The following is a 12,151-nucleotide window of genomic DNA, read 5'->3' as shown; positions in this document are numbered from 1 at the left end:
GCAAAATATCAGCAGTAAAATCTGGCTGTATCATGCCTGTTGTTTTGGAACCAGAATGAAGTCCGTTCGGAGACATCTTTTTGGAGCAGGCTCAAAGGGCCGAGTGGCCTACTCCTGCTCCAGGTTTCTCTGTACCTCGCATGCACCCTTCTGGCATGACAGACATCAGACAGAAACTTTGAAGATGTTGAGATAATGGGAGTGTGTCGGACGTACACAGAGGAGACAGACTGTAACATCGCTCAATGAGTCCAAACATGAATTAAGAACAGGGACATGGGTCGGACACTGGGCCCCTCGAGCCTGCTCCGCCATTCAATAAGATCACGGCTGATCGGTGTAATTCTGATTTACCGCCAGCACAGCAATTTCTGACCTTACCACTCCAGCCACCATCGCTGTTGATCTTTCACAATGCATTCAGCAGCAGGAAAGAACGCTGTCCTCCCCTCCACCCACTCTCACCCCCTCCTCACCCAACCAGCATAATTTAAAGGGATCATGGACAACTTGCAACTTGAGGTGTTGATTAATCTCTGCTTTCTCTGGTTGAGTTCAGTGACTGGAAAAAATTATTAAAGTTGGTGAAGTCCATCAAATCCCCATTCTATCACAAGCTTCAAGGTTAGGGTTGGAGAAACTTGGATTATTCTCCTTGGAATGAAAGAGGATAGATTTGTTGGAGGTGCACAAGATTATGACAGGTTTAGATAAGGAGCAAAATTCTCCGTTCCCCAGCTCAAAGTATGGGAATTCTGATTGGGAATCCCACATCAAACCAAAAACGGGATTAGCGCTAGACGGCACACCCACCCCTTCTGGTCCCGCCCCACCAGCCACAGCGGGATTCCTGCCCCACACTGGCAAACAGCTCATATTTTGAATGTGATTAACAGGCTGGGAGCTCAAATCTTCACCCCCACCTAGCCGGGTGTCACGCGGGCGTGATTTGGGGCAAGTATTAACAAACGCACCATGATCTTTGAGGGGGAACAAGGAGGTAAATATATTTTTCATTGTATGCCTGGAGCTCTGGGACTAGTGGGGACCCACTTGGTAGCAAGGGTGTGGACCCGGGGTGCCGCCCCCGGGGTGCCACCCCCCGAGATCGGGATGACATGGCTGAATCTCCCACTGATACTGTAAAAGACAAGCAACTCACCCCTTAAGTGCTACTTACATGCTTCTGACTGTTTAAAACTGTTGACTGATGCCAGTCTCCTGATCATGTCGATACCCATCTATCCTGCCCAACTGGAAACTCTAATCTATCAGCAGTCTAATTGAGGGGATGGGGGTGGTCATGCTCAATCGCTGGACCACCAGGTGTTGGGACTCCTCATTGCAATCCTTAGATCCACATCTACAGCAGAGGAATCAGCAGATTAAAAGAGGTAAAAGGACACATGCACTGTTGGCCACTGGAACCCTCCCTCGCACACAGCCCCTCTCAAAATATCAGCCTCACTAGTATCACCAGAGACTCACTATCAGCTAACCCACTTCTAAGGATCTGGTGATTTCTCCAGGCTCTGGAAGTCAAGCATTCCCCATTGGCAACAGCATCGCACAGTGTGAGAGTGTATAGATCCTGAACCTACCCAGGAAACCGGAACAGCTCCCTGTCACAACCTTGACCCTCATTGCCTCGGTCATGCCCCTCCGTGACTGGTTAAGGTCAGTCAGTGCCCGGCCAATGCTCCTGATACCCTCAGCCATGACCCACTGTGAGTGGGCCAAGCCCTGGAGTGCCGCAGCAATGTCTATCTGCCCGTGGATCGACTCTCTGCTGCTGGTTGCCTGCTGTCTCTGAGAGTCTGCAGTGAAAATCATTACAAGCTGAAGGAGAAGTAAGTACTCAACTGAAGGCCTAACCTTGAGAAAGAAACTAACTGGAAGACATCTATCTGAATCAAAGATCCTTTATTCTCCTATTTTATTCTATTTTCTTTTTTACAAGGCAGATTTCCCCTGTCCCCCCTGCTCTTCGCACTGGCGATTGAACCCCTGGCTATGGCACTGAGGGAGTCAAGGAACCGGAGGGGGTTGATGCGGGGTGGGGAGGAGCATAGGGTGTCGCTCTATGCGGACGACTTGCTGCTATATGTGGCGGACCCGGTGGGGGGAATGCCGGAGGTAATGAGGATCCTCAGGGAATTCGGGAATTTCTTGGGGTATAAGCTCAATATGGGGAAGAGCGAGCGGTTAGTGGTTCACCCAGGGGACCAGGAGAGGGGGATTGGCGAGCTCCCACTAAAAAGGACGGAGAGGAGCTTCAGTTATTTGTGGGTCCAGGTGGGCAGCAGCTGGGGGGCCCTGCATAGGCTAAATTTCACAAGGCTGGTGGAGCAAATGGAGGAGGAGTTCAAGAGGTGGGACGCGTTGCCGTTGTCCTTGGGGGGTAGGGTGCAGTCAGTCAAAATGACGGTGCTCCCAAGGTTTTTGTTCCTGTTCCAGTGCCTCCCCGTGTTTATCCCAAAGGCCTTTTTTAGGCGGGTCAACAGGAGTATAATGGGGTTTGTGTGGGCGCTAGGGACTCCGAGGGCGAGAAGGTTGTTCCTGGAGCGGAGTAGAGATAGGGGGGGGGCGGCGCTGCCCAACCTCTGTGGGTACTACTAGGCCGCCAATGCGACGATGGTGCGCAAGTGGATGATGGAGGGGGAGGGGGCTGCAAGGAAGAGGCTGGAGACGGAGTCTTGTGTGGGTACGAGTCTGGGGGCGCTGGCAACGCGCCGCTGCTGTTCCCTCCAAGGAGGTATACCACTAGCCCAGTGGTGGCGGCTGCCCTTACAATCTGGGTGCAGTGGAGGCGGCACAGGGGGGAAGCTGGGGCCTCAGTGTGGACCCCAATACGGGGGAACCACCGGTTCGTCCCAGGGAGAACCGATGAAGGGTTTTCGGGGTGGCACAGGGCAGGGATATGAAGGTTGGGGGACCTGTTTGTTGTCGGGAAGTTCGCGCGCCTGGGTGAGCTGGAGGAGAAGTACGGGCTCCCCCCCAGGGAACACCTTCAGATACTTACAGATAAGGGCGTTTGCCAGGCGGCAGGTGGTGGAATTCCCACGGCTGCTGCCACACACAGTACATGTCAGGGTGCTCTCGTGGGGGGGGGGGGGGGGGGGGATGGGATGGGTGGGAGTGGGGAAGATCTCGGAAACTTACCAGGTGATGCAGGAGGAGGAGACCTCGGTGGTAAAGGTGAAAGGTAGGTGGGGAGAGGAGATGGGAGAGGAGATTGACGTGGGCAGATGCCCTAGGGAGGGTGAACTCTTCCTCATCGTGCGCGAGGCTCAGCCGCATACAGTTTAAGGTGCTGCACAGGGCACACATGACCGGGACAAGGATGAGCCGGTTCTTTGGGGGCGAGGACAGGTGTGTTAGGTGCTTGGGGAGTCCAGCGAATCACACCCATATGTTCTGAGCATGCCCAGCGCGGAGGAATATTGGAGGGGTGTAGCGAGGACGGTGTCGAGGGTGGTAGGTTCCAGGGTCGAGCCGGGCTGGGGGCTCGCAATATTTGGGGTGGCAGAAGAGCCGGGAGTGCAGGTGGCGAAAGAGGCCGGTATTCTTGCCTTTGCGTCCCTAGTAGCCTGGCGGAAGATTCTTCTTCAGTGGAAGGATGAGAGACCCCCCAAGCGTGGAATCCTGGATCAACGATATGGCGGGGTTTATTAAGTTGGAGAGGGTGAAATTTGCCTTGAGAGGGTCGGTACAAGGGTTCTTTAGGCGGTGGCAACCGTTCTTAGACTTCTTGGCAGAACGGTAGACATTGGTCAATGGCAGCAGCAACTCGGGGGGGGGGGGGGGTTTACTTTATTTTTGTTTTTGTTATTTACACTGGGGGGTCTGAGGGGGTGTATATATTTGTTGAGTTAAGTCGGGGTGTTAACGTTAATTCATTATTTATGTACAGGGGGAGGGGGGTATGGAGGGGTGCTTTTTTTGGACTGTGTTTTGTACTTAACCCTGTTGGATTCCTTATTCGTTTTGTTATTGACATTTTATGAAAACCTTAATAAAAATTATTATTTTTTTTTTTTAATTGTATGGATGTGACATATGAAGATGAATTCACTGACCTTCAGCACTCTTATGAGGGAGATAATTGAACTACTTGGAACTTTGCATCCAATTCCTGAGAGCTGGATTGCTATCAGCTCCCATTGACTTTGCAGAGTCTTTCTGGAGGATTTCTTGTCTCCCCAGAGAGAAGACGACTCCTCCCCTCCTCTCCAACTGCTGCATCAGGGCCCCCAGTTCTACACCAGAGAATCTTTGGGTATGCTCACTAGTCGGTTATAGAATTTCCACTCCCCAATTTCATTATAAACACTTCCACAACAACCTCTGTGTCTGCTATAGTCAGAAATCACCTTTGTCTTCATGAACGGCAGTGAAGTGAAGGCGAACACAAATGTAGGGTCACTCAGTGTTCAAGAAGTAATGAAGCTCTGTGTTACAGTTTACAATATCACCTATACCCTTCTTTTTTTTTTTAACAGAATCAAAGCCACTCTAACCCTGATTTTTTTTTTTATTTGTCTTATAACTTACAAGACAAAGTATTCCATAAAGGAAAATAATACTTTTTCTGCCTACTAATCGTATTGAGAACCAAAGATTCGCATTTATAGAACACCTTTTACAACCACCAAAGTTCCCAAAGCCTTTTACAGCTAATTAAATACTTCTGAAGTGAAGTGGCTGTTGTAATGTAAGAAACATAGCAACCAATTTGTGCACAGCAAGCTCGCACAAACACCAATGTGAGAATGACTGGCTAATCTATTTTCTGTAATATCGATTGAACAATGAGTATCAGCCGGAACACCAGGGACAATACCCCTGCTCTTCTCGGAAATGGTGCCATACAATCTTTTACGGTCAGATGACGCCCCATTTTAACATCTCATCCATAAGATGGCACCTCTGGCAATGTAATCCTGCACTGGATTGTCAGATGAGATTACTGTGCTCTGGCCCTGGAATGGAACTTGAACCCACAACCTTCTGACACAGAGGTGGGTGCGCCACCAACTGAGCCACAGATAGTTACTGAACGAGCATTAAAAAAACAAAGACTTCAATACCAGTGTGCCAAACATGAAAATTGCAACTGGGACAAAAGTCAGTAAGCATAAATTAATTGTATCTCTGGTTCAATTCCAAGATTATTTTTGCATTTAATCTTTATTACACCATTCCATTATATTTTCTGTAAGTCTTTGTGACGATAATGAAACATCAGAAACAGACAAAACACAGTATAGCCTGGAGGAAGATCTGAGTAAACTCATGGAGCATCCAGACTAAAGCTACGCTCCAGCTCCAAACCAACTAAAATAAGTTAGGTCACAATCTGACATCATTGCCAGATCTTTGCAAGGACAATTGGCAATGTGTTAGAAACACTTATTATGGAATAAGCTGTGGCAGCAGAGCTAATCAGTAGTCTCCCTGGAACCGTAGAAATAATGCAATCAGTCACAGGAAAGAAACAGCACAACCAGCCATTCTGAGAGGCTTGCAAAGGACAATGGCGTCAAGACCACAAGGTCTTTTTTTCAATATTATAAATCATAAAAATCCCACTGATGCTTCCAATTCAAAAACATCACCCTCATGTATTGCCAATGCGTCTTGAAAAAGCAGCTTCAAATTAAATTGTTTGTACAGTAAACAAAGGATACACAATTATAAAACAAAAATCATTTACCCCAAAATGACAGTATATTTGTACACAATTTAACATAGGTTTTAGCATCCAGTAAGTGCGATACCCTATTCCCAATTTCAAATAAAAGTGTTTGACCAAGCCTTTGTTTTAGAATTACACGTGTTGTTTCAAATTGAACTCCAATACAAGTGATCAATTTATCATTTTTGAACAATTTGCCCCATAGAACCATTTCTCTTTCAGCTCAGGGGAAGAATGATGCTTTTATGCCAGCAGTAAGGCTCTCTGCAGAATGCAGATGTGCCTTCTTGATGTAGGAGATGCAAACTACTCCTTTTTAACACAAGAAGATGCAACATGCTTCCACTGTAAACTTCATCAGTCCAGAACTAAATTGAAAAAAAATGAACATTTTCCACAGAGAAGTTACATTTAATGTCATTGGAGTCTGATGCCTAAACACTCTGGGTATACAGTGAATGAAATTCTCCGCCTCGCGACACCGCTAAGGTCAACCGCAACCGGGCACCAGGCCAAAATTGAGGTCCGTTCCCGGCGCGATTCAGGTGTCATGCTCTGGAGTACCTCGTTGGTGGTGATAACAAGGTTTGCGCCCCGCACAATGGCGGCATGCAAAACTAGTTTTTGCATGTATTTAAATGTGATTAGAGGGTTGGACACAATATGCTCCGTCCTTCCGTGATGCTCCGCTCCTCTCAGAAGGAAGTCTCACGGGTGTGAACTACTCCATATATTTACAAATGTGATTGGGTGCCTTGATTGCAGAGGGGGAGCAGAGGATTACAAATCCTTGAAAAACCATAGAAAACTGTAGAGCATGCAGGGAAATGGCTGCCTGGGCCGAGGACAGTCGCAGGTCGTGACTTGGTGCCAAGTTAGTGGACTTGGGGTGTCCCTCTCAGGGTTGGTGTGGCCTGATTCAGGCTGCCATTGCTGCAATCTGTCTTGTAAATGCACCTCTTTGGTGCTATTTAAAGGCTCCTGGCTGCTTACACTGCTGAGTGCTGCTTAGGTCCTTTGAATGCTCAGAAGACATCGGGTCATCTGGGCACCCACCCATGCCACCCCTCTGGGCACCCGCATACCCAAGCTCTATCATCAAGTGCCAAGCTCAATTAGTGCCCACCATGTGTTGGCACTCCAACCAGAGGAAATCTGCACCGTAGCCTTGGGAACCCTCCCTGGTACTCTGCCCCCCTCAGGGAAGAGGCCTAACTAGTGACCCCCATCCTTCCAGAGCCCCAGATGTCTGCTCCTGATGAGACTGGCAACGCTGATTATCTTTGCCACCACCTCCCAGGCAGTGTTCAGAAGGGCAGGCTCGAGTCTGCAGCCCATGCTGGGGAAGAGGATGTCCCTCCACTCTTCACTGGCATGGAGCTGTGGGTAACACCTCGGACTCCCGACCTCGGGGGCAGGTCTTCGCTGAGCCATCTTGGTGGCTGCAGTGAGTGTGCGGTAAGTGGAGCGCTTAAAAACACGCCAGGCTCTTTGACCGTAATTCTGATCCCAGCGGTTAGAACTCCCGCTGGGCCGGGAATTGCTCAGAATTCACACCAGCAGAGTGCTAGCCGTTTACCATGTGCTGAATTGCTCCCCGAATAGCATCCTCAATGGGAACGCAAACCGCATGCAATTCAGTCCCGGAGTCAATATTGAATCTCCGAAATAGAGAATTTTCCCAGTTTCCTTTTGACTCTGGAAGAAGGGAATTGGTCCCTAATGAGAGAAAAGTGTTGCAGCAAACAGTGTTCAGGAAATTGCAGACCTGCTGACCCTTGGCTCTCACCCATTGTAATTAAATGGGTGAAAAATCAGTGCTGCAGGTTTAGCCAAGACTCCTTCAAGTGATTTTGTTTTCTTGGAGAATCCAATCAGGGTATTAGATTTCTTGATACCCAAAAAATACATTAAAAATGATTTATACATTGATGGTTACAAAAAGGAGAAATAAAAAGACTTCATATTGACCACTCTCCCATTTTCTTATGAAGGACAATAATACTGGGATGAAATGTTAAGTAGCAGCAAACACAGAGCTGTTAAACAGTATTAGGCAATGGATTGACAAGATTAATGAATAAGCTCAAAGTGAAGGGATCCCTGGTTGCAATGACCATGATAAGACTGAATTCCATGTTCAGTTTGAGGGAGGGAGGAGTGGATTTAAGACTAGTATTTTTGAACTTAAATGAGGCCAATTATGAGGTTATGTAGGCAGAGTTAAAATGAACTGGGAAATTAGGTGAAGGGATAGGCCTGTAGAAATGTAGTGGCAGGCATTTAAAGAAACGTTTCAGAATATTCAAAAACAAAATATTCCAGTAAGAAAGAAAGACTCTAACGGTCACACCATTTGTGTCTAACCAAAGAAGTTTGGTTTCAAATTGAAGAAAACACGTATAATTCCACAAAGGTGAATGGCAGGTCAGAAGATTAGACAGAATATAAAGAACAGCAAAGAATAGCTAGTATAGTAATAAAGAGGGAGAAATTAGAGTAGAAAAGAAAGCTAACTCGAAATATGAAGACAGACAGTAAGAGTTTCTATAGGTTCTTAAAAAGGAAGAGAGAAATAAAGTGAGAATTGGTCCTCGAGAGAGTGACAATCATAGAATGATACAGTAGAGGAGGCTCTTTGGCCCATCAAGCCCGCACCGGCAATGGGGAATCAATAAAGGGTAAAATAAGGAAATAGCAGATGAATTGAACAAATATTTTGCATCTGTCTTCACAATAGTGGATGCAAATAACATCTCAGTAATATTTGTCATGCAGGAGGTGATGGGGAGGGGGGCACTTAAAACAATTACAATCACTAGGGAATAGGTGCTGAGAAAATTATTAGAACTAAAAGCTGACAAGTCTCCAGGTCCTGATGGACTTCATCTGGAGTCTTAAATCAAGTGGTTGCTGAGATAATTGATGTATTGGTTTTAATTTTCCAAAATTCCCTAGATTCTGAAAAGGTTCCATAAGATTGGAAAATAGTGAATGCAACTCTTCTATTCAAGAAAGGAAGGAGAGAGAAAGCTGGAAACTGCAGGGCACATAGCTGAACATCTGTCATAGGCAAATTGCTGAAATCTATTACAAAGGAGATTACAGTGGGGCACTCAGAAAATCACAATGCATTCCAGCAGAGTCAACATGGTTTTGTGAAAGGGAAATCATGTTTTTCTAATTTATTGGAGTTCTTTCAGGAAGTAACAAACAAGATGGAAAACGGGGAAGCTGTGAATGTGCTGCACATAGGTTGAGAAGATATTTGACAAGTTGCCACATCAAAGGCTACTGTACAAAATAACAGCTCACAGCATAAGGGCGATTGTGATATAATTGAATGGCAGAGCAGGCTTGAAGGTCCGAATGGCCTACTCTTGCTCCTAATTTGTATGTTTCTAAGTGCGTATGATTGCAAAGTTAACTGTGTAACTCTATCATCACTAATATTACTTACATTTTAAAAAAAATAACCTGGAATTGTATTGTATTCTATGTCCTTGGGATCGCTCAAAGCTTTCGACATACAAAGAATTATTCATTGCTATATATTGTTGTGAGCAGTGTAGCAGCTAATTGGCATAAAGCAAGGTTGTGCAAAAGAGGTGAATGATCAACTAATCATTTTTTGATGGTGTTGATTATGTTAATTCCAATAATGAACCTGAAGCGAGCCTGTACCTTCAAATAGGTTTATTCCAAAACTGCAAAGCAAAGTCACAGATTCTCCCAACTGCTCCCAGACACTCAAGAGTGAACTGGTTCGTATAATCTTACAGTGATTGCCGAATCCTTCATTAACTGGGGATAGCTGTGCTTAATTACAACTTAAAGCATGCAGTTCATTGCAGCACAAATTCAACATTAACAGTTTAAGGGAAACGGTTAGGCATTACATCAGAACTCCTGGATCTATATCAAATATCAAATGAGAACTCTAATACTCACTTCAACAGGTAAACAGAGCCTTGATTTAGTAGCATCTTTAGGTGAGATTTTAATGGTTTTGCATACTTTCTGATACAATTCATGGAGAACTGAACTACATTGATTTGATGGCACTGAAATTTCATCTTATGGATCTCCTAAAATATGCAAGAGATTAACAATTGAAAGCCTTATTTATCGAATCACACTGACGTTAATTAGCTTCCATCGGCAGATGAATAGTATCTCGAGCTGACTAAAGAATTCTATTGCTAAAATCATTAAGCCTCATATCTATTTCATTCTCTGTAAGTGTAACAAAGTCTATTGTCGCAAAACTCACCAACCTTTTCATACACAGAGTATTTTAAACAATGAAATGCATCAGTCAGCCCTTGCATATCACATATCCAGGGAGGGATATAAGCAAAGTTTTGGCCCAGACAAACTGATTATGCACAGCATGAATTATTGGCAGAAACTGTAAAAAATTGTTGCAATCTGCTCCAGAGACAACTGAGTTATTACTTACAAAGAGGGCACTATTAGTTGGCCTAATAATGCCAGCAAGCTTGACTCCATGAGGACGTCCCTTAAAGTGATAGTAAAAAGACCACCACCCAAACATCACAGCATCGAGGCTTCAGTGCCGCCCCCCCCCCCCACCACCATCCTCACCGATATCAACCCCCTCTTCCCACCACCACCCCCCAACAACCTCCCCGAGGATCACTGGCATTAGGGCACTCCTAATGGGACTCCCTCCAGCCCCTGTCCCTTTCTTACAGGCAAAGCCCCCATCTCCCCTTGTTACTGACATGAGACTGCCTCCCCCTCAATTTCTGGCACCAGCAACACCCCAGGTGTGCGACATCGCATTATGGAGCCACCAAATACCCCCCTTCATGCCTCCCCTTTCAGGCCCTACCATTGTCAATACCAACCTTGCACTGCCCCAGCACCTTAGCAGTGTGCCCCAGCACCTTAGCAGTGTCACCCTATTGACACTGTCAAGGTTCCATGGCCATGTCCCACCACACCCAGGGGCTACTGTGTCCTCAGAGTCCCCCAGCGTGATTAACACGTCCGGTGGTGGAAACGAGTAATGATTCCAGCTGGCTTCATGTTGCACAGGCGAGTGGAAGAATCGCTGGAGCTGGGAGAATTCAGCTTAAAGCTGATTTTGAATATGGTAATGCTACTCAATGCTGCTTTTAATACGTTAGATCAAGTCAGCTGCAGTGGGCTGGGAGCATCTCACACTGTTCAGCGCCCAGTTATTCGGGGCTATCCCGCTACTCTCCTGATAGAGCGGGATTTGCATTGTGTGCAACGAGGCTAGTAAATTGCTCCCATTATCTTTTTACTCTGTCTCTTCTTATTACCCCCCCCCCCAATCCCACCACTGATAATTAATAGAGAGGTGAATGACAATGCCCAAAAGTCAGACACACGTCGTTACCAGCAGTACAGCTACTTTTGATGTCCATCTTAAAATACATCATACTGTATTTTAGAGATGAATCATCTTTTTTTTTTAAACTTCTTTTATTTATCTACCACAAACATTATTTTGTTGAAGCTAACAATAATGATACTGATAATTTGTAATCTATTACTATTACCACCCATTGAACCTTTCCAAGCTGATGATCGTAAATTCTTGAAATATTTAGTGAACTGGGAGCAGAGTATAAAGCTGGTTATTGCATATCCACATGCACATGCATAGCAATCAAAAAATGGCTTGCATTTTGTGGGCTGCTTTACAAACATTCCCTGACTGCATCAGAAAAAAGAGAGCTATCCTTCTGCTGAATCCATCTGCGTCAAGAATTCAGCATCCTAAATTCACCAAAAGGCAGGTAAATGTCATCTGCTAAAGTATTCATGGCATTGCCTATCATCAGAATAAATTAATGCATCAGTCAATTTTCATTCTTCAAAACAATATTGGGTTTTATTAAATTTACTGACACCAGCTCAATAAACCAGAATAATTAGAGTTTATGATACAGCACAAGTCGTCAGCTGATCAGAATCCTCTGCTTTGCACGATAGTCTGCTGTCATCAGTCCAGTGGATTTGAATGTGTTATAATAGCATTGCCTCGGTCACTAGTGTGGCCAATTCTTGAAAATAAAGCTTAAAAAAACATATGGAAACATGTCAGAGAAAAGGTGTGATCATCATTTTAGGTTTAATTTATGAAGAAAGGTGTTGGAAACAATGGTTGTTCTAACAACCTGTATCAAATATGAAAGACAGAGGGCAAGCTGTTAACTTGTAAAACAAGCAGTGAACTTGAGGGCAAAAATGACAAAACTCAAATCTGAAGCAAGACAAGACAGCAAAATGTGTTTTCTTTTCACACGTCAGAGGATTCATAAAATAGACAATCAGAAAAGAAGTCACACAGAAATAAATTTTTAAAACATCACAGCAACACACAATTCAACAAAATCTGATTGGCCAACAGCGAGTAGTCCTAGAAAAGCCAGAAACAAGTATTGACCATTACTA

At 45.2% G+C, this 12,151-nt stretch overlaps 1 protein-coding gene across 2 annotated transcripts in view; it reads right to left on the bottom strand.

Moving 5' to 3' along the window:
• The window catches only part of LOC140396150 (RNA-binding protein Nova-1), a 428,879-nt gene that overhangs the window by 385,402 nt on the left and 31,326 nt on the right, over nucleotides 1–12,151 (bottom strand). The gene's annotated exons all lie outside the window — the stretch shown is intronic.

This window comes from Scyliorhinus torazame, chromosome 2, assembly GCF_047496885.1.
Source record: "Scyliorhinus torazame isolate Kashiwa2021f chromosome 2, sScyTor2.1, whole genome shotgun sequence".
Lineage (NCBI taxonomy): Eukaryota > Metazoa > Chordata > Chondrichthyes > Carcharhiniformes > Scyliorhinidae > Scyliorhinus > Scyliorhinus torazame.
Note: the sequence above shows the minus strand (reverse complement) of the source record. Positions and strands in the feature narration are given on the sequence as shown.